This window comes from Chlamydotis macqueenii, chromosome 1 (assembly GCF_036417535.1).
Source record: "Chlamydotis macqueenii isolate bChlMac1 chromosome 1, bChlMac1.mat, whole genome shotgun sequence".
NCBI classification, from domain to species: Eukaryota; Metazoa; Chordata; class Aves; order Otidiformes; family Otididae; genus Chlamydotis; species Chlamydotis macqueenii.
Window position 1 is genome coordinate 94,979,537 of NC_141556.1, and position 25,321 is coordinate 95,004,857.

The window sequence follows — 25,321 nt, forward strand, 5'->3', positions numbered from 1 at the left end:
AAGTCTGAGGAAAAGCAGAGTGGATGTTTTGGTTGCCTTCCAGGATTTGTAAGTAGGAGGATTTTTTTTTTACTTAGCCTGGCAGTTGTCTTACCAATAATGAAAATGAGAGGCAGCCAGCATAAGAGTTAGAGAGTGCAAAAGAGTTGCCCTCAGCTTTATGACAGATCTAAGAGGGAGAATGGGTGGTCACAGAATCACTTATTCAGAAGAAAACTGGAGACAAGGATAGGAGAACCTGAAGAATGATGAAGGGAAGATGAGACATCTTCAACGGTATGCAGTAACAGCTTAAGGGAAGACAAGCAGTTTCTTTCTTTTAGTTGTTTGACCACAGGGAGAATTTTACTTATTGTTTATTTGTAGGGGTGTTGATAGAGACAAGGCTGGAAATGGGAAGACTGTGAGTTTCTCCCCCTAGAAAAAAAAAGGAAATAATCATTGCAGTCTTTCACATTTAAAACCTGGAGGAGTTGTGCTTCTGATGCCCACTCAAGGGAAGCTGGCAGTCAGAAGCACAGGGGGAGTGTGGTCCCTGAGTGCTCTGGAGCAGATAATGAGATTGCATTGCAAAATAGCCATGAAAATGTTAATGTTAAAGTATGTGCTGTGCTATGGGAAGAGTAAGTGGGAAATCACGAAACATGAGCAGCATTGATCAAATATCAGCATGTGCTGTGATTATCAAGGGTTCAGGCAGATCTCTTCACTGCTTAGGGAAGTTCCTCTGCCTCCCTAAAAACCACATGAGAGACTTTCCTGTTAAGGAGAAATAATACTGCAGGAATTTGTGAAGTGTTCATTAAGTACAGTAAGTGCAGGAACTTTGTAAGCAACTGACTGATAGACTACAATAGGTTATACTCAATAAATCCTCATGATCTCTACGTGCATTGTCATTCAAAATGAATTATTATTCCTAGCTAAAGAGCTACTGAAAGTCTAAAAGGTCTGCACATTGTGCACTGTCGTGTCCTGGGTTACCTGGTCAAGTAACTGATGCCACACAAGTCATTGTGGAGATAGGGACTTAGCAAGAATGGATGGAGCTCGCTCAGATGCACTAGAAGTGCTCACTCTGTACATGGGGTCCAAGAGAAAGCTGGATGGCTGTGAGTGGTATCTGATCGCGAGGGCTTCCTAAAGTCCTCTAAAACACCAGTTTCTATGCCAATGTGCAGTCATTTTAATAAGTGTAAAGGGAAGAGGGAGAAACAGAGAGAATTTTTTTTTTTTTTTTAAAAAGAAGGATTGAAAATGCTATGGGATTAAAGCAGACCCCAGTTCAACTTTGTAAAATTCACTTTACTTTCACCATATTAAAGCTGAGGCACAATTAAAAAGGACTTTGAAGAACAGGAAGACTCTTTAGCAGATGTGAAAGGGTAGGAGGATAACAAGGCAAGCATGCCGTCTGCATTCATTTGTCAGTGGAACTGAACTTCGTTAGATTGGTGATGTCTGAGAACAAAGATAACTTTATTCAGCTTTTGACCAAGATGTTGGGAGTCATGTATGATCTCATTTAAACTTTGTCATTAGATTCCATACCTCACATGTGCCCGTGAGTGTGACTAGGATACAAATGGGCTTACTCATTTTCTAATTGCTTTCATTGGACCATGGATGGAAAGCAAGTAGGACAGACGTGGGTGTGATATTCGAGGGCCAGAAAGAACATGTCACTGTATAATATCACAGTATATAAAAGCATACAGTATTGAAAAATCTAGCCACCTGATTTCCTGGAATCAGTACTAATTAAAAAGCCAATTGGAGTGGGGAGCAGCTGAAGAATATCCAACTGTTTCTATGATCATAACTGATTGTGTTAAAGGACAGATGAGTAAATGTTGTATTTGAATTGGCAAGCATTCATTGTACAGCTTCAAGGCTGCTGAGAAAATGAAATTCACCTTTCTCTTTTTTTTTAAACAAAGATGCATTTATTATTCTTCCTGCTATTTAGTATCCAATAGCCTTAATAGATACAATACAATAATAAGGCTTCTGGATCATGTCCAAAATAAATGTAAAATGACAAGGTGCTATAACCTGAATATCTAAGTGTGACATTTTGGTTCATTGAATTGCCCTCCTTGCTCCATGTTCCAATATCTATAGGCAGTGGCTCTGCAAAGTCCCCACATTTAGATTGGTCAGCACAAAGTGGGGAAGGAGGGCTCTCAGCTGATGGGAGGCTGGGTTCCTGTCTCCAACGCTGCATGTGGTACAAGAGCTTTGGGGAGGAGTGGACTGGAAACCCTGGGTTAGAAGCAATGTGCAGATGTTGCGGAATGTGCCTGCTCTGAAATCAGTGTTTTTCTGGCAGCACCACCTGCTTTGACAGATGCTAAAACTGTGTGGAAAAGTATTACCCACCTCTTAATATTTCTGTCTCTGCTGGGGTGAACAGTGATGGAGAGCGTACACTAGAAGAGATATTTAACCTGGATCTTTGACTATGGCTCTGCAGAACTGGATATGTTGTCTTCCTTAATCTGCTTCACATTATTTTTGGGTTGTGACTGTGAAAAAGCTAGCAGTTTGCTGGAGTCAATTTTCAAGAAAAACCAGTGACAGAGTAAGAATTTCTGCCAATCTTCTTAACTTGCACTGAAAGCCTACAGTTTCCAGGTGGCAAGAGCACTATATTGACGAAAAAAAATGGCAACCATCAAAGCATGCTTTCAACAGAAATATTATGCTAGCTTTTGTGACTCCTTGTTTCATACCGAAATGCCCAGATTTAGAAGGCATGACTTGGGCATAGTCCTATACTTTGCGTTGTCAACCTAACCGCCCTTCCCCCTCAATCGCTTGTCCCAGTCACTAACTTTGTGAAAAGTATGGTGCTGAGGATCAGAAAAAAGGAGCATGCGTATAAGAAGTAACAGTTCTTCAGTAGGATGTGACAGTGTGGGTTCAGGTTTTGCGTTCTCTTACAGGCAAATCTTTATTGAATTCAATGTGGGTTGACAAGCATTGCTGGTGTTGGGAATTGGCCTTGGCTAGCTATACAGCTGCAATAACTCCTGTGGCATAGTGATTTAGCCCTCTAGAAGTAGCACATGGCACAGAGGTTTGTGCTACGAGGGTTCCTGCACAGTGGGCATGCTGGTCTTGGAAAAGCCTGCTTGGTAACTAGGACTTGCTTCTCGAGTTACTGCAAGAATTTGCCAGCAGTGTGCACAGGCTCCATGCTCAAAACATACATAAAAAAATGGCATGCCGTTTTACTTGATTCCAGTTGTTTTTGATGCTGTGGAATTGAGGTGCTTAGAAAATAAATAAGCTGGCCATTAATTCTGTTTTCTCTTTGGTTTTAATGGCTTGTACTAATTAACTGGGTCCTGTCTAGTTTCACTTGAGTGGGAGTAATGCGGGCACAAAGATCACAGGATGGCATTTACATTGCTCTGTTTCATTAAACAGAAAAAAGATTCCGTTTAGCAAGAGACACTTCCGAGGAAAACAATGCCAGAGGAAACAAAACTATTTCTGTGCTCGGGAGAACAAGGCTTCAATACAGTAGTCTAATTAAGATGGTTATCTGCTGGTAAACAAACATAGCTGACTTGTGAACAGTGGACAGGGGAATTTAGGGAGAAAATGTATCGATTGAGTCTGGAAGAAGAGCTACAGCTCAACAATGCACCAGATAAACACATATGCTTTCTCTGTCTCTTTCACATTGAGCAGATCTGATTGTGCGGGGGGAAACTTTTTTTTTCTCATTTGTGGCTTGCTTTTTTTTTTTTTTCCTATCAGACTTTTCTGTGAAAGACTTTGCAGCGACGGATTGGCAACATGGGTCAGCCAATTCAGCTCTTCAGTGAAAAACTTTGTTTAATTCCTTATTCTTTGATTCTGTCAGCTCTGAAAACACACTGTTGTCCGCTGCCTTGGTTGAAATTTGCCTGCAAATCCCTGCTGTATGAGTTAAGGCTTGTGCAGATGGTGGCAGTGCTGATCAAAATGACACTAAAGAGTTGTTTTCTCTTTTCTAAAGCCAAGCAAAAGCATTATAAAGAAGAAGTGGGCAACTATTATGATTTTGGTGGCTTTTATTGCTGCTGTATAGAAAGGTATAAAAGCCCTTTGGCTGCCTCTTCCACCTGTCTAATTTGAAAAAATAAGAAGTAAAATCTCCCCAGAAACTGATGGGTGTAACTGTTGCCTTGCTTCAAAATCTCTTAGAAATCCTAACTTTATGAAGGGACAGATGTTTTAGTTTTGGTGTGAAGCTCTATTTGGACCAAAGACACTCAGGAGCCTGAAGACTGAGGAGGTTTTGCTGAGCACTGTCAGAGACGGAATGAGCAGTGCCCAGGCAATCCTGAGGAACGGCTGGACGAGGATGCTGCAGAGGACATCTACTGAAACAAGCTTGGTGCTGTGCACTGGGACACTGTCCCTGGTGGCTTCACTTCACTTGGGTAAGTACATTGCCTGTTCATAAATGAAGAAAATATTGCACCTATCTTTTTCTTATTTTTGGAATAAACTGTAGATATATCTGCATCATTCATGTACAGGTATCCAAGCTAGCTCTAAACAAGACAAGGTGGACTGCAAAGAAACAGGACAGTAGGGTAAAAAGCAATAAATCTTTTGTTTAGTCAAGTCTTCCTCTACCTGTAATTTCTGTTATTGACTTGTAAGTTATGGAAAAGGTAATCTTGGGAGCTGTGGGAGATACCACTGGTCTGGGAACACAGGTGAGGCAGGGGATTGGGTTATGCTCAAGACGTGAAGAGGGTAACATCCACCACCTTCACTTTCTACTACTCTGGTTTCTATAAGTTTTTTTGCAATTGATATGTCAAACCTGAAGCTGATTCAATGAGGTGTGTTGAACAAAGCTGAATGGCTCTGTGAGAAAGTGTCTCAATGGTTTGGTCCAAACATCCAGCCAAGGTTTGGGGAATGCCATGTTTTTTAATTGACCATTCACTGGCCATATATAATAGGAAGGCAAGGAGGTAACTGAAGTTGACTAGCCCACAGACAGAATCCATATGTTGAAATATGTTTGCATTCATTTTTTGCTGAAGAGCCTTGAATAATGAGCAGATTCGTAAAAATCAAAGTCCTTTGTGGATAATTTATGAACAGGAACAAAACGAGGTAAGTAATGAACTGCAAATACTTCTCCTAGCTGTACTCATTGGCCTGTGGAATTCAATCAATGCCTAATATTTTATAACTTCTTAAAAAAAGGTAATTGAAATGAATTCAGTTCATCTGGCAGAGTGGCCACAGTCAGAGACCAGATGGTTAAAGAAATGCTATGCAATAGCTAGACAAAGGGATGTAGTTGGTGTATGTAAAGTTGGTGTATGTAACATGCTCTTTGATTATGCCTTTTTGTGTATTTGGTATCTCTTTTTTTTTTTTTTTTTTTTTTTTTGCAGAGGCTTTTGGACAACATCCAGCAAGCATACAAGAATGGCAAGGGGCACTTGGGGCAAGGGGCAGGAATGGCACTGTCCATAGTTTGGACTACAGTAGCAGACCAGACTCTGTGAGCAAGAGATACAGACACAAACTTGATCACATCTGGCAGAGAAACCTAAGTGTCAAAAGTTTAAAGACAGCTGTTTAAAAATCTGGCTGAGAATTGGCACTGGTGAGGGGATACAGGACTGTTGGTTAAATGATCTGATTTTGAAAACGGTTGTTAAATATGTGTTTTTCCCCAAAGCAGCCATCCCGGTGGATTGGAGAAAGATAACTTGCAAAACTGTGTCCCTTGGTACGTGCAAGAGGAGAGGAATTGCCATTCTGATTTTCTTCCAGAGCAGATTTCTAGCGGAATTTCTCCTTCCTGCTGCTTCAGCTCAGGCTGCATGGGCATCCGGTCCATGTGCCAAGTGACCTACCAGCCTCACCTTGATGCTCCCTCCGCTTGTCACAAGCACTGGCCTCCAGCACTTGCATTAAAGAAACTTGTGTTGCAGCTAAGATCATTAGGTTGCTTTAAGTATGAAGTGGACAAAAAACATTGCAGAGCACGGAGTGATTGGTAAGTGTGTTACAGGGAATATCAACTCTGAGTTTCTAAGGGCCAGCAGTTTTTAAAAGGCTTACAAACCAGCTCTTGTTAAGGACTGATTCAGCATTTTCTAGGCAGAGGTGAAGTCGTCTCTAAAGTACTGCAATCTACTACGTGAACGCAATTAGCAATTTGCTAATGCTACTTGAAAAACTTGTGTGAATCATTTCCTTTACTTTCTAGGCTTCACCATGCCCTAGTTTCTTTGCTTCTTGCGCCATGTCTTGACAGTCTGAGTTCTCCTTCCCAAATCAAGCTGCTCCATACTCGAGACCTTCTCCTGCTGGACTGTGCTGGGCATGGCATGGATGCCAGGTAGGCCTTTTGTACAGGTGGTGCAACATTGCTTTCAGATTGAGTGTGCAGCATTTCTTGCAAACAATGTCTTCTGGCATTTTAGTATTTTGGTGGTCAAATTTGAACAATTTCAAATTGACCTGAACCTCTCCTAGCCTATTTTCTTTTTCTATCAAATGGCAGCCATTCAGTGCTTCAGGCCTTGAAACCTCCTTCTTCGCTTTGGAATATGAGGGGCTGAAAAGCCCATTTTCCTTTAGCTGGCAGGCCTGCAATCCCAGCCACTCAGTCCACCTCATGGGAGAGCTGGGCCACGAGTTCACTCTCTAGCAGAACACGCGGGTGAAGCAGACTAGTCTGAGGGCACTGGGTGAGAGCACGCTCAGTTTAACGTGGTCACATGGCATCAGCAGGATGTCAGGAGTGTGTGCTGGTCACAGGTTTGTAACATCATTTCAACTAGAGAGGAGATGGAATGAAAGAACTCTTTCTGAGAAGAAAATCAGAGGCTTCCTCCACCTCTGTTTAAGCCATTACATGCAACTCCATGGCTGCTATGCCTCATCGTAAATTTTCAGAAATGACAGTTCTAGAAGGAGTGAGCTTTCACTTTCATGTTTAGGAAAAAGCATATTGTAAATGTTGTTTCTCTTTCATGTTCCCTCAGAGCTTTAGCTTTACCCATTGCCAGAAGTTGAGCTTCCCACTCTGACCCTTTAGTGAAGTGCCACCATATTACACTGATTTGTCTCATCACTTGCTCAGTTAGTGTGCTGTGACACGGTAACCTCTACATGTGGAAGACCACAGTCCTGCTCTAAAGCAAACCCCCCAGAACTGGTACGCTCAGTACTCTCTGCTCCAGGAGAGTAGCTCTGTCCAGAAAGGTCACAAATTATCTGTAATGTTTTGCAGACTTGTGTATGTGTCTCTGAGGAAATCACATTCTTACTCAAGCCCCCGAGAGAGTTACATATACATAAAAGGCTGAGAAAATGCTAAAAAACATGCAGGGCCTCCTTTTAATATTTCACTAAACATACCATGCACTTTCAAGTCTGCTATGCTCCAGGCTACATTGCTCTGGCGCTGTGATGAAAAGAAGTTTCTTTGATTCATCCTCAGCCTTCTTTTCAGTAATACCTGAGTTACATTAATTCATAGTAGAACAAATCAGTATGAATCCAGGAGCAAGCCCTCCTGAATGCCTTCAGCATCTACTTTCTTACGAGAAGGCTCCTGAAAATACAGACATCTAACTTACCTCTTAATTCTGTGCCAGTTACTCTGACAGTGCTTGTCAGAGTTCAGCTGCTTTGGGAACAGGCACCGTGAGTTTGAAAGCTGTTGAGATACTTTGGCCTCCTTCACTGATCTTCTGCTGACTCCTCACACCAGGAGTAGGCATACATTTATTTTCTGTCTCAGTCTGAAATAAAAACATAGAGACCACAGCACAATGTTGTCCATCTGTGTGTCCTTTTTCATTGCATGACATTGTCCTCTTTGGAAAGAAAGAGAAACAATCAGCTGTGACAATGTTATTTACACATGCTGACTTGCTAAGGTAAACATACATATATATATATATATATATGTGTGTGTGTGTGTATATAAAAACACACATATGCATAGTCATTTGAGGAAAACCAGAGGTGATGTGCTTCAGGAAGGGAGGCACGTGGCTGAATCACAGTGTAAAAGGCAGGCTGAAAAAGAAATACAGGGATGTGTGCAAGGAGAAAAAAAATGTGATATTTTCAAGTTTGTAGCCCTCAAATTGGTATTCTTCACCTTTGAATGCCAGTGCCTGGAGCAGTGTGAATTGCACTGGGTGCCTGAAAAAGCAGTTTTGTCTGGTCTTGCGTGCAGTGGGGGGAACCATGTAGGAGCTGCCGCACATTTCATTTGCAGCTGTGTGCCTGAAATCACCTCAGATTTAATTAAATGCTTGTCTTCTAGCCACTGGTTGCACACATGAAATAAGCTGAAAGGGATTTTGCCATGGTGTTGAACAGGGGCTAAAATCAGGCTCAGAGAGCCACCTCTGGTCTGGTGGTCTGGTTCAGAGAGGTCCTTTGGTGGGAGTTGGACTTCCCTGGTTTGGGGTGGAGGGGGTCAGGATTTGGCTGGGCTCTCTCTGTCCTCCCTGCAGTGTGTGGAGAGAAGAGCGTGTAGCAGACCAAACCCAGAGCAAAGGTGTGAGTCTGCTGGCCTCTGGGACATCACAGGCTAACAATAATTTTGTGAACTTCAGTGGAAATCATGTGCTGGTCCCAAAGCCTGGCAAAAGGGAGGAGAGAGAGGAGTGAGAGATACAGGTTTAAAGATAAGAGACGGGATTAGCTCTTCCAGACCTTTGTGGAAACTACAGTCTCTATGTGAATGACACTGGTGGATCAAATTAAAACCAAAGAATTAGAAATCAGATCTCTTCCCTCCAAAACACTCACATTTTTACAAAAGAGAGGAGAGAAAGGAATGGCTGGAATTAGTAGGGAAGGACAAGCTTAGTTGATCACTGAGGCTGAGAGGTCTTGCTATAGCCATCAGAGCTCTACCTTAGGGAGGAGTGAGGGAGATAAGTCTAGGAAGAACGCTTCAGCTGTGCTAGCCTGTATTTTTTTTTTCTTTCCCCTTCTTCTTTGTCCTTGAATACCCCATGAAAATTTCAGAATCAGTCTGGTTGAAACAGTGTGTGAGAGAATAGCCTGATCCCTTTTCAGCTACATAAAGAGACAGCAGTGTGCATGTGTGTAAGAGGGAGTGTGTGTGTGTGTTTTCTGGGGAAATGGGAAAAAACCCCACCTAATGTTTCCAAGGGTAGAGGTAGATATGACTATTTGGTTCAGTGCATTTAACATGATAGAGTTATTGGTAGCTATTGTCTTTGTTTCTGATCTCTCTTCAGTCAGAGGTATTTGGGACTGGCTAGTGGTTTGCTTGTGTGTTTTTAGGGCAACAAACATCTGACCTCATAACAGAGGCCCTAGTTGTAGCCCTAAAAATACGGACACTGTCCATGTGAATGAAGCTTAAGGCCTGCCTGTGCTCTAGGAAATGAAAAAAAGGCAATTGTAGGCTCAGAAGCAGTTTGAGCATGAGCAAGGCACCTGAGTCTTCTCTCATTTGCTCATTTTATAAGTGTGCATGGTTCCTTTGTGGATGAATAAATAGACTATTCCCCATATCTTTTCCCCTAAGAGCATCAGCTTGCCAAGCTGACCTAAGAGATTAATGGTAGCACCAGCTAAATGGTCTGTCATTCCCATTCCCATGGTACTGTTTTCGGCGCAAAGTTTGATGCTAGGACCAGCGCTGCCATGAGCCATCCTCAGGTCACTGCAGTCTCCTGCTCAGCTCCTTTTCCTGATGTAAGTAGCAGAGCAGCTGTAGCTTGAGGGATTTTCTCCATTTAATGTCACACTTTCCATGTTCTCACAGCCTTGAAAAGTGTTGTTTTGGCCCTCAACATGTATTTTAGGGATCAAGAAGGCCTCTTGTTTAAAAAATTTGGCAACCACTGACTTCAGTCCTGAATTGCAAGGTTTTAATTTCTTAGCTTACTTAATACTCTGGTTTAGGTCTAAAAATTTTGCAATACATGAGTCATAAGTACCTAATTTTTTAAGGCCGAAATATAATAAATTTACTGACAGATTGACTGAACATAGTGACTGATCAGGTGTCTTGGGAATGGTTGCTTGAGATATGGACACTTAGGAGCATTCCTCATACGTTAGATGGGAAAAAAACAATGAGGAAAGTTAAAATGGGATGGTCTTAACATAAACTTTCATGGAAACAGGGAAGAAAACCAATTCTGGACGAGAATGGCAGCCTCTGAGAAGAACAGTAATCAAGAACAAAGGGTAAGCACAGCAACCCCTTAAATTTCCCTGCAGTGGAAGCAATGTTTTTTCACCAGCTGCTGGTTTTCTTTTGATAAAGTCTTTTCTTGTAAAGAACTGAAGGAAAGAACAGTAGCTTTTTCTGGAAATTCTGCTGCAACAGACCAGAGGCAGGACTGCGGACAAAGATAAATTTCTGCTATTAAAGCAGTATGAACACTGAAGAAGCTGGGATAAACATGAGCAAGAGACAGAAAGGTGTAAGAGAGAGTCAGGTGTAGGACTGGCCTGAAATGAAAACTCAGAGTGTAGATGAAAATGCAGAGATGTCCTTTCATAGCGAGTAGATGTCAACTTAGATGGTGTGGCATCGCTGAATGTAGGAGATCCCAGCAGAAAGGCTGAATAGATCACATGCCTAGAATAAAGAGTCTCCGAATTTCCAGTGAAGCCAAACACATCTGAGTTCTCAAGCCTCTAGTGGGTCTCACATGACAGCTCTCGGATACATCCTCTCCCTTCTTTCTTTCTTCACACCTTCCAATGCAATAGCTGGTTTTACTTCTAAAACCTATCATATAAAAATCTCTAATTTCTTCCTCTTTTTCATGCTCCTAAGAAAACGCTGCATCATTATGAAAGAAGGAAACTACTGTTGCTCTGTATTGCTGCAGACTACCATGAGCAAAAGCCCTTTGTCTGGGTCCCTCAGGGGAACAGCCAGCTCAGTCTGAGCTGAGGGACTTTCCTCTGCATCAGTTTCATCTACCTTTCCTTTTTTTCCAAGTGACAGCTAGATTATTCTGAATCAAACACTGACAAGGAAGCACATATTATAGTTAAAAAATAAAATCTGTAAATGATCTAAATGTTCACATCTTATAATGTGCTCCATTAATACACTTTATCATAGATAGCTCAAAATAATTTTTGAGTCAGTAAATGAAAAGGGGTCTTAGCCTGATAAATGCCTTGCATTATTTCTGTGCTATAACAGACTGACATGTTACATACAAGATGATGATTGACAGCTTCATAGTGAAAGCAAATTGTCTGCAACTATTAGACTAAAATGAGGAAAAAAGGAGGAGGGGGGGAAGCTTGTGTTAAGCATGATATAATCGTTAAACTAATGAGAGGAGCATTATTTCACCATTAGCTTAAAGACTAGGAATTTATAGTAAACTAATGTTAGAATTGCACTGGGTTATGTTTCCATTTCCTGGTGAAGTAGAAAAAAATAAATCCTAAAGTGTAGGAACTGGTATATTTTGTTCATGCTCATGTGTTTGTATAGGTGTGTGCCAGTTTACAGGTGTAATATATACCTTATAGCTGGGAAGGAGTTTGATTTTTCTTGCCTGTTCTGATTAGTGTAAACTTGACTGAAGGTAGCATTCATCTGGGCTTACCACACTGTTCCCCACATACTAAGGGGAAAAAATAAAATAAGGGCTTTAGGACATGGTCTGTTCAGTTGGATTTACTCATACATATTAAGTTGAAGTGAGTGGCCCCTTCAAGTGCCCCTCTTTCTCCATTGACTACAAATGGTGCCCGTGTTGGCTCCCTTACATTTGAACATAAACATGTTTAGTCAGATGAATGCTATACTAGGGTTGGAATTCAGTTCATATATGGTTACACTTAAACATCAGTGTCTGGGTGCAAGATAAATGTTTAAGCTCCCATTATAGCTAATGAAGAGTCTAGTAAATAAGTCGAGAGAACTGTTCTGCCAACCATACAATGAGCGTCTGCATCAGCAGAATGGAGGTTGGGTATGGGTAGCCTTGCTTAGCATAAAAACATCTGTGGAATTGTCTAATAGAAAAGTTAATAACAACAACAAAAAATATGTTTAAGATGTACCTACTTGGGATATTGTGACTGAAACAACAACTTTTAGGGACCAAGAGAGGAAGAAAGAAATTATTGCCTTTTTAGCTAAAAATGAAAGTTCAAATATGAAAAATAAGATAATCAAGATGGGCAAGGTTAGCAGTTTACATCCTGAAAAAAGTACTGATTTCTATTTTCCTGCTGTTTTCTCTCAGCTTCTGCAAATCAGTGGTTTAAGGACTCTTTGAACCAGAGCCTGCATTAAAAATCCCATGCGAATAATCACTTAAGGAGTTATTCTTCATGAACTTGGCTAATCTCTGTGAATCCATTTAACCACCCCCACATCCTACTGCTTTGAGTTCCACCATATAAGAGTGCATTATGCCCCAAAAGTAACAAATTCCTTTGTTTTAAACTAATAGATTGACAATCTTGGGAAAACCTGGGTACTGTGGAGAATGATTGTTCCTCATACGCCTTTTTGGAAACCAGTCAGTATTTTTTTTTTCCTAATTTTCTGCCATATTCCCTCTAACAAGGGTGCCTTTTCCATGCTGATGCTTAATCTATGTGGGTTCCTCTCCAGCTGAACCCATTCCACCTCTTAGATCATCTCTGTCATCCTTCTCTCTCTACAGTTTTTATTTCCTCTCAGTCTTTTGTTTGACATTGATCTGATTGTGGCTACGTGCTATGTGTGAGCTGAACGCATTATAGCTTAGAGCAATGGCAAAAAGCTTTTTCCTCTTAAGTCCTTTTAGAAAGACTACTGATATTCGGTTTTCATCGTAATCTCCCGGACCACTCTGCTGGTGTTTTCTGTAAAGTATCCATGATGACTTTTCTTTTGCTGGTAGCCTAATGCAAGCCCATTCATTATCTACATATAGTTAAGGTAGCACTTTTTCTCATGTACATTACCTTGCTTTTAACAACCCTGAGCTTCACCTGCAGCTCTATTTTTTCAGTCAGTTGCAGTATTGCAAGATTCTTTGTGACTCTTTACTGACGGTTTTAATTTTTACTACCAATAATTACTTATTGTTACGGACAAATATCAATATAGTTACACTTCCTATTTTCTGGGTTGTTTCTGGGTGTGTTGAGTGACACAGAACCCACCTCATGGATGGTATGGGGACTTGGTGGTGGGTAGCAGGTGGTAACTTCAGGATTACTCATCTGCTTTACTAAATATGATGGAAGATTTGAATAAAACAGAAACATCAGAACCTTAGCAATACTTTCCATATAAACATTAGCCCCATAGACCCTTGGTTCATGTAAGCAATTGCATATCTTGAAGGACACTGTTCTCTTGAGGCTCTTACTCAGTTATGCTTAAACAACTAGTCAAAGATCTGCAAGAATTTAAGTTCTACCAACCTAAATATCTCATCAAAATGCTGGATACAAGATCAAATAAAATAATAGATTATCTCTACCATCCTAATTAGATTAATTTAATAAATAATGATCAGACATTGATAGTACAAGATTACTGACCGAATTAATGAGTGTCTGTCGATACTCAGATAAATCCTTGCTGCAGTGCTGCCCTGATTCAGAAAAGGCATTTGACAAGATTAGGTTAACTTGATCCTTTATGTAGATTTGGCTTATGTGGTCATTTCTCACCTGGATTTTCTTGCTTATTATAGTCCACAATCACTCTGACTTAAAAGGAGGCTAATTGCTTGATTCCTAAAAGCTGTGCAAAAGAATAGGGCATCCCCTTTCACTTCTTTTGTTTAACACTGCCCTTGAACTGTTGGAAATACAAATTAGAGCTAATCATAAACTGCAATGTGTGAAATTGGGAACATGTGAGGTTAAAGTATTATTTTATGCTGATGATATACTTTTATTTATATTGAATAGGCAAAAATCTTTTCCTAATATATGAGACATGGTGGTCAATTTTGGGAAATATTGGTGTAAATTATTGGTATAAAATCAATTGGGCTAAATCTGAGGTGATGGCAATCTCCCTAAGCATAAGAGAGAGAAAACTAATCGATAGCCCCTTTCAGTGGCAATAGACTAGTTTTAAGTATTTGGATGTTCAGTTTCCTAGGAAAAGTAATGAAATTGTTAGAGCTAATCTTAATCCTTTAATTATGGAACTGACTAATGACTTAAACAGATGGTAGGCTTTCCCCCTCTCATTATGGGGGAAGGTTAATACAATTAGAATGAATATATTACCCAGCCTTCTTTCCATCCTGAGTACATTACCAGTTTCTGTTCCCCTGTCTTATTTTTTTTTGAAATGTAATGTTTCAAGTTCTTGGGGATTAGGAAAGAAACCAAAAAGAAAAAAAATCATTAAGGAAATTTAGGAGTCTTATACTGCACAATATTATGTTGCTGTTCTGGCGGGTAGGTGGCTTGATTGCTAAATCATTATTTTTTAGGGTCCTCAGTGTGGCAATAGAGAGAAAAGAATTATTATCTTCTTTGCGTTTATAGAGCATTTTGAATTCTGATAACTTGTCTCCTCTAGGACATTTACCATGGTTGGAGGCAGCTAAAAATGTCCTCACTCATAGGCAGAATTTTCAGCTTGGTTAAGCTGCAAATATCTGCTGCTCAGCCACCTCTGCTGCGGGAGAACTGGCACAGAGAGTCCCAGAAGTCTTGTGGAAAATGACAAGTGTATGCCTTTCGTACATCTCGAGGAGAAACGTGCACTGGAGTGCAGGAAGCAACTGATATGTGAGAGATAGCAAAACTTAAGCATGCAATACAGGACAAATTGGGACTAAATACTGTCACTGTGTTGCATCCTCCAGAATCCTTTTTGTTGGAGTGCTGTGGCCTTTTTGGCAGGATTAGAAATGTTCTCGATGCGCAAATGGAGCCTATGTAAAAATCCAGTCACCGATGTAACTACCAACCATTGGCATCTCACATTATTCAGTCTAAAACCATGTATAATATAGCTCTTCTGACTTAGATATCTGATTGCCTGCACAGAAAATTACCAGGAGCATGTATTAGACCCATGTAAATAGTTTTAATCTGGTTCTGTATGTAGCACTAATCACTGGTGCTCTCTGTGAGAATACTAGGATAACTTGTGGGATTGTATTGTGAATCCTCCTCTCAGTGATTCCTCTTCCTTCTTACCTCCTGGCTGTTTATTTTCCCCTGCTTTATCTCCTTTTCATTTTTATTACTCTTTCTGCCAGCTAAATTTTATGTCATGTATTTAAGTTAATATGATTGGTAATTTTACTCATTGTATGGTAATTTGTGTTGCCATAAAAAAGTCAAGAAAAAGAAGAGGAATTAAAAGTAATATTGGCCTTATTTCTGAAAATGTCTGCATGATGTGGAGAAAAATTTGGGAAAAAGACAGCAGTGTCAGCAACCCACCAAAGGACAGCCTTTGAACTATATTTCCATCTTCCTGTCTGGAGATTATGCAATATCTTTTTATTACAGACCATATTTTAATAGGCAGTTCTGATAATCTCATTTACAAATTTACCCCTTATAAAGGGACATTGATTTTTACATTAGCCATACTTCCAAAATATTGCTGTTGTGTATAAGTAAGTACTGCATATATTCTGCAACAAACCACTGGGAAGATCTTGTGCTGTAGCTGTTTAGGACTTGTAAAATACATTAGTGCATACTTGCATGGCAGCTAGCCATACAGGCGTAGGAATAGTGTTCCTATTTTTACTCCAGCTTCTGGGTGCAGATGTGAACAGAAGTGTTTTGCTGGATGAGGATAATATTTGGTATGCATCTTGTCTCTTTTATGCCTTAGCCCTTTGGTTATCATGTTTCTTTGTTTTTCTCTGTTTCTTTTTCTAATTACCCTGAAGTCAGATTTGAGAACACATCTCTAACCTTTTCTAGTGTAATAAGAACTAAGGTGACCTCTTTTCTGCCACAAATCTGATTCTATGCTGTATAGAAAGAGAGATTAAAGAAGAAATATCAAAGGACAAGCATAGCACTACTCGTGAGAAGGAAATATTTTTTTTTCTCATGTGAGCAAGGCAGGGAAAATTTTTCAGGAAGGAGAGAAATTCTAGAGTAATGGAATCTGATAAATCAGATGAGACGAGGGGAATATTTTCTGGGCAGATAGACCACTGCAACCCACTGAAACCCATTGATTTCAGCAGTTCCTCTCTGTCAGACAGAGAACTCCTTGCAAAGGGCTTTGTCACATGGGTGAGATCTGGGCTCAGCTGAAGTCAGTGGGGCTTTTTTTCGCAATCTTCATGGAAATTGATCTGCTTTCTGATTTCAATCTAGATTAATTTTTAAAATTGAAGAAATAATAATAAAAATTAATACATACTTCAGAAAGAATTACCGAGCAGAATGTTAAACCACAACTTTTAAGATGGAAAGTATGTCTCTTAAGATGGTTTTGTATGTGTTTTTGTGGAGAAGCACATGTGAAAAAGAAATAAGGATTCATAGCTCAATGGGCAGAATCACTGAATATTGAAAAATCATATTTTTCTATTACGCTAGGATAAGACTAGCTAAAATACTATGTGGGAGTCAGGTAGCTATAGCTAAAAATTAATTTTTTTTTTTCTCTTTTAGTTAATTTATTGAATTGAAGTCTACATTAAAAATGTAGTCTTGGAGTGACAAGCATTACTTTGCAAGTTTGGGTCGTATTCAGGTCACGTGGAAAAGAAGTGGAAGCAGTACTTGAAAAAGTTACAAATTTTTGTGATAATTTTCTTCTTTTAGTGACAGAAGAAATTAGCTCAAGAATTCAGCTGCAAATGTAAATTATTTTTTTTCTTTTGAGTTCAAACCCCCAAATCCTTTTCCTACATATATATATTTTAATCTGGTGAAAACTGACAAATAATATTATTTCTGCACTGTCATAGCAAATGAATACAGGTGGTACCGGTACGCAGATGGAGAAGCTCTCAAGGTCAGGGCTCAAAAAAAGGCAGACAAGCTTTAAAACACTTAAACAGGAAGATTTTTGCCACATCCAGTGCTCTGCAGACCTTCATGGCCAACCTGGAGAAGGCAGTCCTGGACCAGTGGGAAAGGCCACCAAGTGCTACCAAAATAGAAGAAGATTACCTTTGATTTGGATTTCTGCTGCTGCATTACCCTGGCCGTTTTTTGGCCAAAGAAAGTAGCCCAAGTAGGTGGGCTTAACGCCATAATCCTCACAACTTCACACATTCCCAAGAGAAAAATATGAGGTGCCATCTGTGTTCAGTGCTTGCTTTTTCCCTAAGGTGTGCGAGCTTTAACTAGAGGAAAAAGGAATTATCCTCTTTTTGGTACCAGATGTTTCCCTATGAGAGGCAAGATCTAGGTGCTTGCAAAATGACTTGCTGGTGAGAAGAGCTCCTTCCTGTGCTAGTTAAAAGGTTGTTTATGCTCTGATACCTGAGGATTTATATCTTTTCCAGATTTCTGCATTTTCTGGTGTTTTTATGCAATGTTTATCCAATAAAGAAAGAATCAGGCCATAAAATTGTAGGTGACAAGATCGAAAGGAACCTCTTAGATTGTGTCCAGCCCTCCTATTTCTGCTAGGTGATATGCTGGAGACATATTTCTGAGATTAATTTGCCTTTCTCTTTCTTGACTGAACATGTCTGTCTATCTGAGTCTGTCCTCTTTAATACAATGCGTGTTTGTCTCTATTACGCACCTTCCATCTTTTGGGGTTTAGTAATATTTTTAAATGCCTATTGTATGTACCTGAAGTATTTAAAGTGTGTATGTTTGCAAAACGTTTTATGAAAGATGCTAGGACAATGACAGAGATTGCATAACCTTGGTACATCTTGATTTATTGTAAAGCTGCTTTAATTCAGTATTTGTAGCCAAACACCTATAATTTGTTTTTGCTTGCACTTTCAAATTTTATAATGTATTAGACAGAATATTATATTACATATATCTGTGAAGTATAATAGAGAGTTAAGGAAGTGATTATTCTTTCCTCAGAAGTTTGTTTTAGTCCCCTGCTTAACACTTTAAATCAAGTCTCAAAACTAGCCTTGTGATTATTTGGTTGTGGGACTATTATGGCTTTGGTTTAGGTATCAATAGATGCCAGGAAACAGCAGCAGCCATTTTGTTCTTTGTTCAGATGCTACTCATAAGCCTACTTAAAAGGATGGTGATTGATGTTTTTCTTTTATGAATTTTTAACTAATATTCCTTAAATAATTGAGATATGGGGAATTCACCTTTCATATCAACCCTGTTCTGTTTCCTTTATAATATCTTAAATCTGAAAATATGGTCTTCATAGTTAAAAGCACACCTCCCAAGACATGAAAATATCAGGAAAACCCCATTGAAAAGGACCACCCACTGTTATAACTTACTATAGCTTTTTAGATTTTTTTTTAAAGCAGATTAAAATGTCAGTGAAAAATGGTGTAAAAACTATGGGAACAAAATGCAAGGGTACTGGCAGTTACACAACTGCTCAGAATTTCAGGATGAGACACTGAGCTCATAATTTTATAGCTGCTTATTGCAGATTTTTTCTAAAATGGTGTTTACCTTGCAGACTAGAATAATGATTCTTATTTTAAGTTGAAAAACTCAGCAAAGGGCTCATAAAAGCTATTCTTGACAAGGGCATTAGTAATAAACATTAAGAATACGCAAAGGACCACAATAAGAGCTGAAAGAATTTGTTGCACTCTGTCAAATGAGGAGCAAGGTTGTTAGTCCTTTCATAATCTTCATACAGTACTTTTGCATTTTCTTGTCCTTATTCATAGACTTTCTAAGTCACTAGAAGGACTTTCTTTGCTGTAAGGGTTGACTGGAGATTTTTTGGAGTAGCATGCTCCCTCTGTGCCCTCAGCAGCATCTTTCAGTTTAACAATCTTGGTTAGCACTGGAGCATGTTTTTCTCCTCTTCTCAGATATGTCATTGTAAGATGTGTAATGATAGTATCCTGAAAAAGCAAATTTGAGTATAGTTAACGTATATGTCATGGAAATGGGATGCAAGGACAGAGACTACACAGGACTGGCTAGTTGTTCAGAAGGAATCAATTTAGAAGGTGCACAAGCACCTCTGTACCTCATTACATTGCAAGTTTTATCACTGAGCAGCAGACACACAAAGTATAGATGGATTTTACAAGGACTGAGGATAAGTCCAGCAAAACGTGTTTTGGGGCTCTGTGCAGAATCAGTCATGCCTCTGTTGGTGCATCTAGAAAGGGCATAGTTGTCTGCTCTGGTATTAGAGGCAAAATCTCTCTTTACAGTTTTAGCCAATACATAGCAATGCCATGTAAATGGAAAAAACACTAGATCTGGGAATGAAAGGGGTTTTTTTTTGTATGGATGGAGACTTGAGCAAAGGAACAGAGTTACATACCACCTCAGCTTAATTCTGAAGCTAAGACATTATTCTCCTACTTTTCTCTAGGCAGTCTTTCTTTCACTTTCAGTCTTTCTAAAGATAAACGTTTTTCTTTCACGTCTTAGAAGGAAATTTTAAAAAGGTCATTTTGGTGTCCCGTTGGTATTTAGAGACAAGAAATAAAAAAAGGAGAGTTGTCCTTGAAGACAACATGTTAGAGTAGAAATTCTACTGAGAACTTTATTATGGGTGCCTATCTCCCCATATATACAACAGGAAAAAAAAAAAAAAAAGAAAAAAGCCCTAATAATTTGGCTCATATGGGCAATAGCCTACAGATCAAGTTGCATGGGGAAAACAGCTTTAGTTCAAGTTACTGCAGTTTAAAATTACTGAAAAAATTACCAAACCCATTGCTAAAGTTATTTAGTTTTGTCTTGAAATATAAAGGCATTAGCAAATGAGTGTGTAAGAGGCTGGGAATTTCAAAGCAAAGATACAAAAACATCTTAGGTATAAATAGTTTCCTCAGCAAAGGGAAAACATTTGTTGGGAAGAGCTCCAGATCTAACTGAATGAGTAAATGCTTCAGTGGAGATATCTGGGATATGTAGTAAGTCCATAGGGAATGGAAAAACTTGTTGATCAATAAGAAGTGCAGGACTGCCTTGAGACTTGATGAGCTCAAGTGGAGCTTGTGCAGGGTAAAAACCAGGAAGCATTCTTCAACCACTTTAAAAAAAAAATTAAAAGTGTGAGAGAAAGAAATAGCCCATGGTGTATCATATATCCCCCATGAAATACTGGGATGAAACAGACTTTGAAGAAAATATCAGAAGCAGCCTTCTCCTTCTTTCCTCCCCAAATACACTGCTGCATTTTTTAAGAAGGGTAATGTTAGGGTATAAGGGCAAAAGGCAATAATTCCCGATCTCAGGTAAACTTTTCTCTGTGACCCTGAAAGAACAGCACAAGAGTAAGGTTATAGCTCTGCAGAATGTGTAATACCTCTATTTTAAAAAGGATGAAAAGGAATCTGAACAACTATTCATCCTGTAGTGTGACCTCAAATACAGGCAAGACTTTTTAGACTGAGTTTGGAAAAGTTTTAGACCAAGTTTGGAAAACTTTTAGACCAAGTTTGGAAGAAAATTCAATAGGAAAAGGGCCGGGGGAGGGTGGGGATGGGGGGAGGGAGGGAAAGTCAGTCTGGGTTCACTCACTAGTAAACTGCACCAGTTGATGAACCTGGCATTTCTGGTAAGATGTCCAGAAAATAAGTAGAAAGAATACAGTAGTTATAATCTCTTGGATATAAAAAATGTTTGCTACTGTCCATTTGTTGGAAAAAAAAAACAAAACCAATTCACCTGTATTTGGAGAGATGTGGCTTACTTGAAGAACCATGTGGCATGTAAGGAGCTAACTGAAAGGAAAACCGTGGTGGTTAAGATGAAACTTCCTCTAGCCTCAGCACTTCCCTTTTAATGAATAATCTGTCTTGGAACAGATGTATTTTAATATTTTCACTAGGCTCTGGTTAAAAATGGTTAGAATATTCCATTAAAGCCAACAAAATTTGGATATGGAAAAACTGAATGGTCTTGCCAGTCTGGGGGAACAAAGGTGGAGTGAGATTTAGTAGCACAGTATATAAGACATCTAGCACTTGAGACTAAATGAGAAGATTTTTGGCCATAAACTGAGGGCTTACCAGCTAGAGGTGACAAAAATTAAATGAGTAGAGGATACCTGTGACCCATAGTATGATGGGAAAGACTAATGTGGTCCCACAGTCCATGAGACAGAGAGGGAGGTCTTCCAGAGTAGGTCAACAAATCTTGATGCCACTGTATGAGACCCCAGTGGTACTTAGGGCCACCCGAAATATTGGTGGTTCACGTTTGAAAGAGTATCTCAGGCAGGAGCACATGTGAAGAAAGGCCACCAGTATGATCAAAGGAAAAGATGTGATGCACTAATGTGACATGTGGTAATGGGGGATCATAGAGCAAGCCTTCCAAAAGAAATAGTAAAGGCAAGACATCTGCTGGTTTCTCAGATGGATCTTGGTACATTTATGAGTGTGATCATGATATGGCTGCCTGCAATAGCAGGCAACAGACTTGATTTCTCAAAGTCCATTCCGGCCATGTGTTTCTAAGCAACCCAGGCGACAGGGAGGTGAAAGGCCATTGGTGCACAATCAAAGGCAGAGCCTAAATGCACCCTTATTTCGCAGATAAATTTTCCAAAGGTATTATAGCCCACAGACTTGTTGCCACAGACAAAGGCCATTGCCACACATTACCATTACAGACAGCGAAGCTGTAGGAATCGGACACTGCATGATCTAATCTGCAGTTGAAGGCTGGAGAGTTGTCAGCGTCTTTTCCTTTTATGTTCCAGTTTCTGATTATTCAAAATAAAAAGTTCAAACAGACTAGTATCTTAGCCAGCAAAAAAAAAACCAACCCAACAAACACCCAAAGAGCAACCTCCTCTGAGGATGTCAGAACTTTAAATGATAAACCAAAGAGGAACAAGTGCATAAATACTTAAAATAAATCTGAACTGCAGCCAAGTAATGTTCTATAGGTAAGAACATGTCGTACTGTACCAGGACTTCAGCATTTTGTGTTCAGTAGATACCAGTGTTGTTGAATCTTATAAATCATAACGATGTTTTCAGAAAGTTAAACTGTGAGTGAATGTAATTGCAGAGTAAGAACCATTTGGCATTTCCATGTGGTCTTAGAGGTAAGCTTTTGTTGCTACTGCCCTAGATCACAAATATTAAAAAGCAGGTTTCATGAAGGTCATGACCATCCAATTGAAAAGTTTTTAGGTGTTACTAGTACGAAAGGTACAAACTATAATCCTTTTTACCGCAGAAGCCCAGCTTTCTACTGTAATGCAGGTGGAAAGTTCCAAGTAACATAGGTAACAAACTTTATTAATAGCTTTTCCAGATAAGAAGACTAGAGGCAAAGCTTCTGTCCAACACCATCTTTCCCTCTCCCTCTCAATTAGCCATCTATCCAACTCAGAACTCCAAGTTTTTGCTCCTCAAATAGTGCAATTCCCTGATTGTTATCTTTTTTTTTTTTTAACCTCCACTTATCTTTTCCAGAAAACTGATGATAAGGATTATACAGATTAATTTTTCAAAGTACTATGAAAGACTCCTTATGGTGGATTTATTATAGTTGTAGGTAGAAGCACTTGAGGAAGTTGGACATTAATGTACAAAACTTTGTGGTCAGTCATTGTAAGGAGTGGGTCTTCTGCTATCTGCACTCTAAGAAACTGGAATGGAGAAAAATTAAAGGGAAAAACTAACTTTCATGATGATATTGAAGTTTTCATTGCTGTTAACGTAGGTTTTTCAGATGATCAATGTCTCCCTGTAAGGAAAGTTGTTTTCATGCTTGAAGCAATACAGAGCAGACATTGCAGTCTGGAGACTCCAAACTTCGGTATGGGATTGAATGACAATAGCATGAAGGAAGAATCGTTCTGACATACCCCTAACTAATCAGTCTGTGAAATAAAGGGACTGGAGTGTAAATACAGGAAACGGACAATCCTTACTCTCTCATTTGGATCTTAGATCTCTCACTGATGCCACTGGCATCATTCACTGCCTGGTATTCTTTGCTGGGTACAGCAGCGTCTTTCCTTCTAGTCATCCCTGCCAGTAACTGCTCTGAGCTTGGTTACATTCATTCTGAAATCTCTGCAGTAAGAAAGTCTGGAGGAGAAAATTCTGAGGCAATTTGTGTCCTTTACGGTAACAATTATCACTATTGTGTCTCCCTCTCAAGCAACAGCCTCTTTAAAGTCACTTTCCTTTTGGAGTGTTAGGATTGAAGCTTTTCCCTGGCACCATTAAGTAGCACTCAATAACCTACTTCTTCCTTCCTGAAGAAGTACTGGTGTAGTCCTCGTTGAATCCTATGTCTTTCCTGGGCTCCCTCTGTGTACCTTTTTCCTTAGCTAGGATATCTGCACACAGGTCTGCTTGTCTTATGGCTTTGCTCTCCTTCTCTATTCCCTTTATGATGCTTCTCTTCCAGATAAACATTTTTGTCTCTTTTAGGGATGTTCTGTTAGGGGGTCTTGACAATTACATTTCCTCATTCATTTGCAGTTTGTGTATATTCATATTCCTAACAATCCATCTTTGACAGCATGGGGGTTGACAAAGCCCAATGCAACACAATAAAATACATGAGTAAAGGCCACCTCTCTTCTGTTTGTAAGTCCTATGTGGTTGACAGGCTTTTAATAACAAATGCATGCTCTCCTGCTAGCTTTTATGGATCTTCATTGTACTACTTCATACCTACACCAGAAACTAGCTGGCACTCTTATACGAACGTTAGGATATTTTTCAGGCCTGCATAATTTCACAAGATGTTTAACACATGCCTCCTGCACATCTGCTCCACTGGCTGGAACGGTTTCTTTCCCACCACAGCACTGCATGCAATAACATGATGCCATGGAGAGAAACCTAATGTTGGTAACATTACATTTACAGTGGAGCACCTTCAATTAAAGAAGAGCCAGAACTTGACTGAAGTGAATAAACAAGGATTTTGTTCTGAGGCTGGAGAACACAGACAGAATTCAACATTTACTGTGAGCTACTTTGGGTCTCAGATGAACGAAAAGCCAATGAATCGCTGACAAAACTGCATACTGCAGAGAGCCATAAAATCAGGTATGTGATAGTGTCCTGGCTTGTTCTAAACACTACTAAAATTTGGATTAAGTATATAACTTGAGTTCTGTTAGAATACTTTGATGCACATGAATTAACAAAGACAATCATGTAGACAGCCAAGATTTATTGCCAGAGTATGTTGAGTTGTTACAGGTTTGATAGATGGTGGTTGTGTTGGTTTTTTTTTTTTTTTCCCTCCCTGCCCCCCCGCCCCCCCCAGTGCAACAAGCTGTTTCTGAAACTCTATACTTTCCAAAATACTAGATTCAAAAGATTTAAGCTTTAGGAAGTATACAAACTTTACACACCATTCCTGTCATTTTCTTCCTGTATGAATCTTTAATTTCCATGAACGTGTAAAAAGTCTTTGATAAGAAGATAATTGCTTCCAAAGACTTGGTCAAAAGTGATGAAAAGGATAACTGTATAATACAAGGGCATCTGAGATGTATTAATGTTGAGCGAGTATTTACATATTTTAACTGACACAGCCAAGTAGTCCGAAACACGAGTCAAAGATCAGACTCTATAGATTGAAGTCACAAATATTACTCAATAAATGCCAATTAGCACCTTAAGCTAGACCCCCCTCCAAAGCAGATGTCACCTTTGACACTATGCAATGCTCACAGTGACAAAGTCTAAATATTTCGTAACATTTTCAGTAGTTCATAATGCCACCCGCTCACATTTATGACAATTACTATCTGATGAGCTCTCATTTCTGTTCAGAGAGGCAAAGGGCAAGGTCGTGAGAATGGTTAAAACATGGAGGAGAAAAAAAAATCCAAACCCCTTTTACTTTCATCTTGAGGGTGGTTTCTTTGGGGCCAGGTGGAGAGCCAGGTTTTAATGTAACAACTGTAACTGAACCCCAGACCTAGCAGAGTTTTCAGCAGTTACTTTATGTGGGCAAGGTCTCTGTGAATGTACTTGTCCTAGATTGTACATTGCAAGAAAGGCGGCCGAAACCCTGAACTGACAGCACAAGGTGAACCCTGAGCCCTTGCAGATGAAGGTGAAATGGAACCCAGCACTCTGTCAGCAGTCCCTGATGTTCCAGATGAAGGGCACCTTCATGGGAGGGATGGAAGAGATAGGATAAGCCACACACTCAGAGCTGCAATTTTATTTGCCTGTTCTTCTGTCTTGTGATACCTGAGAGTAGAGGCAAGCATTGTTTG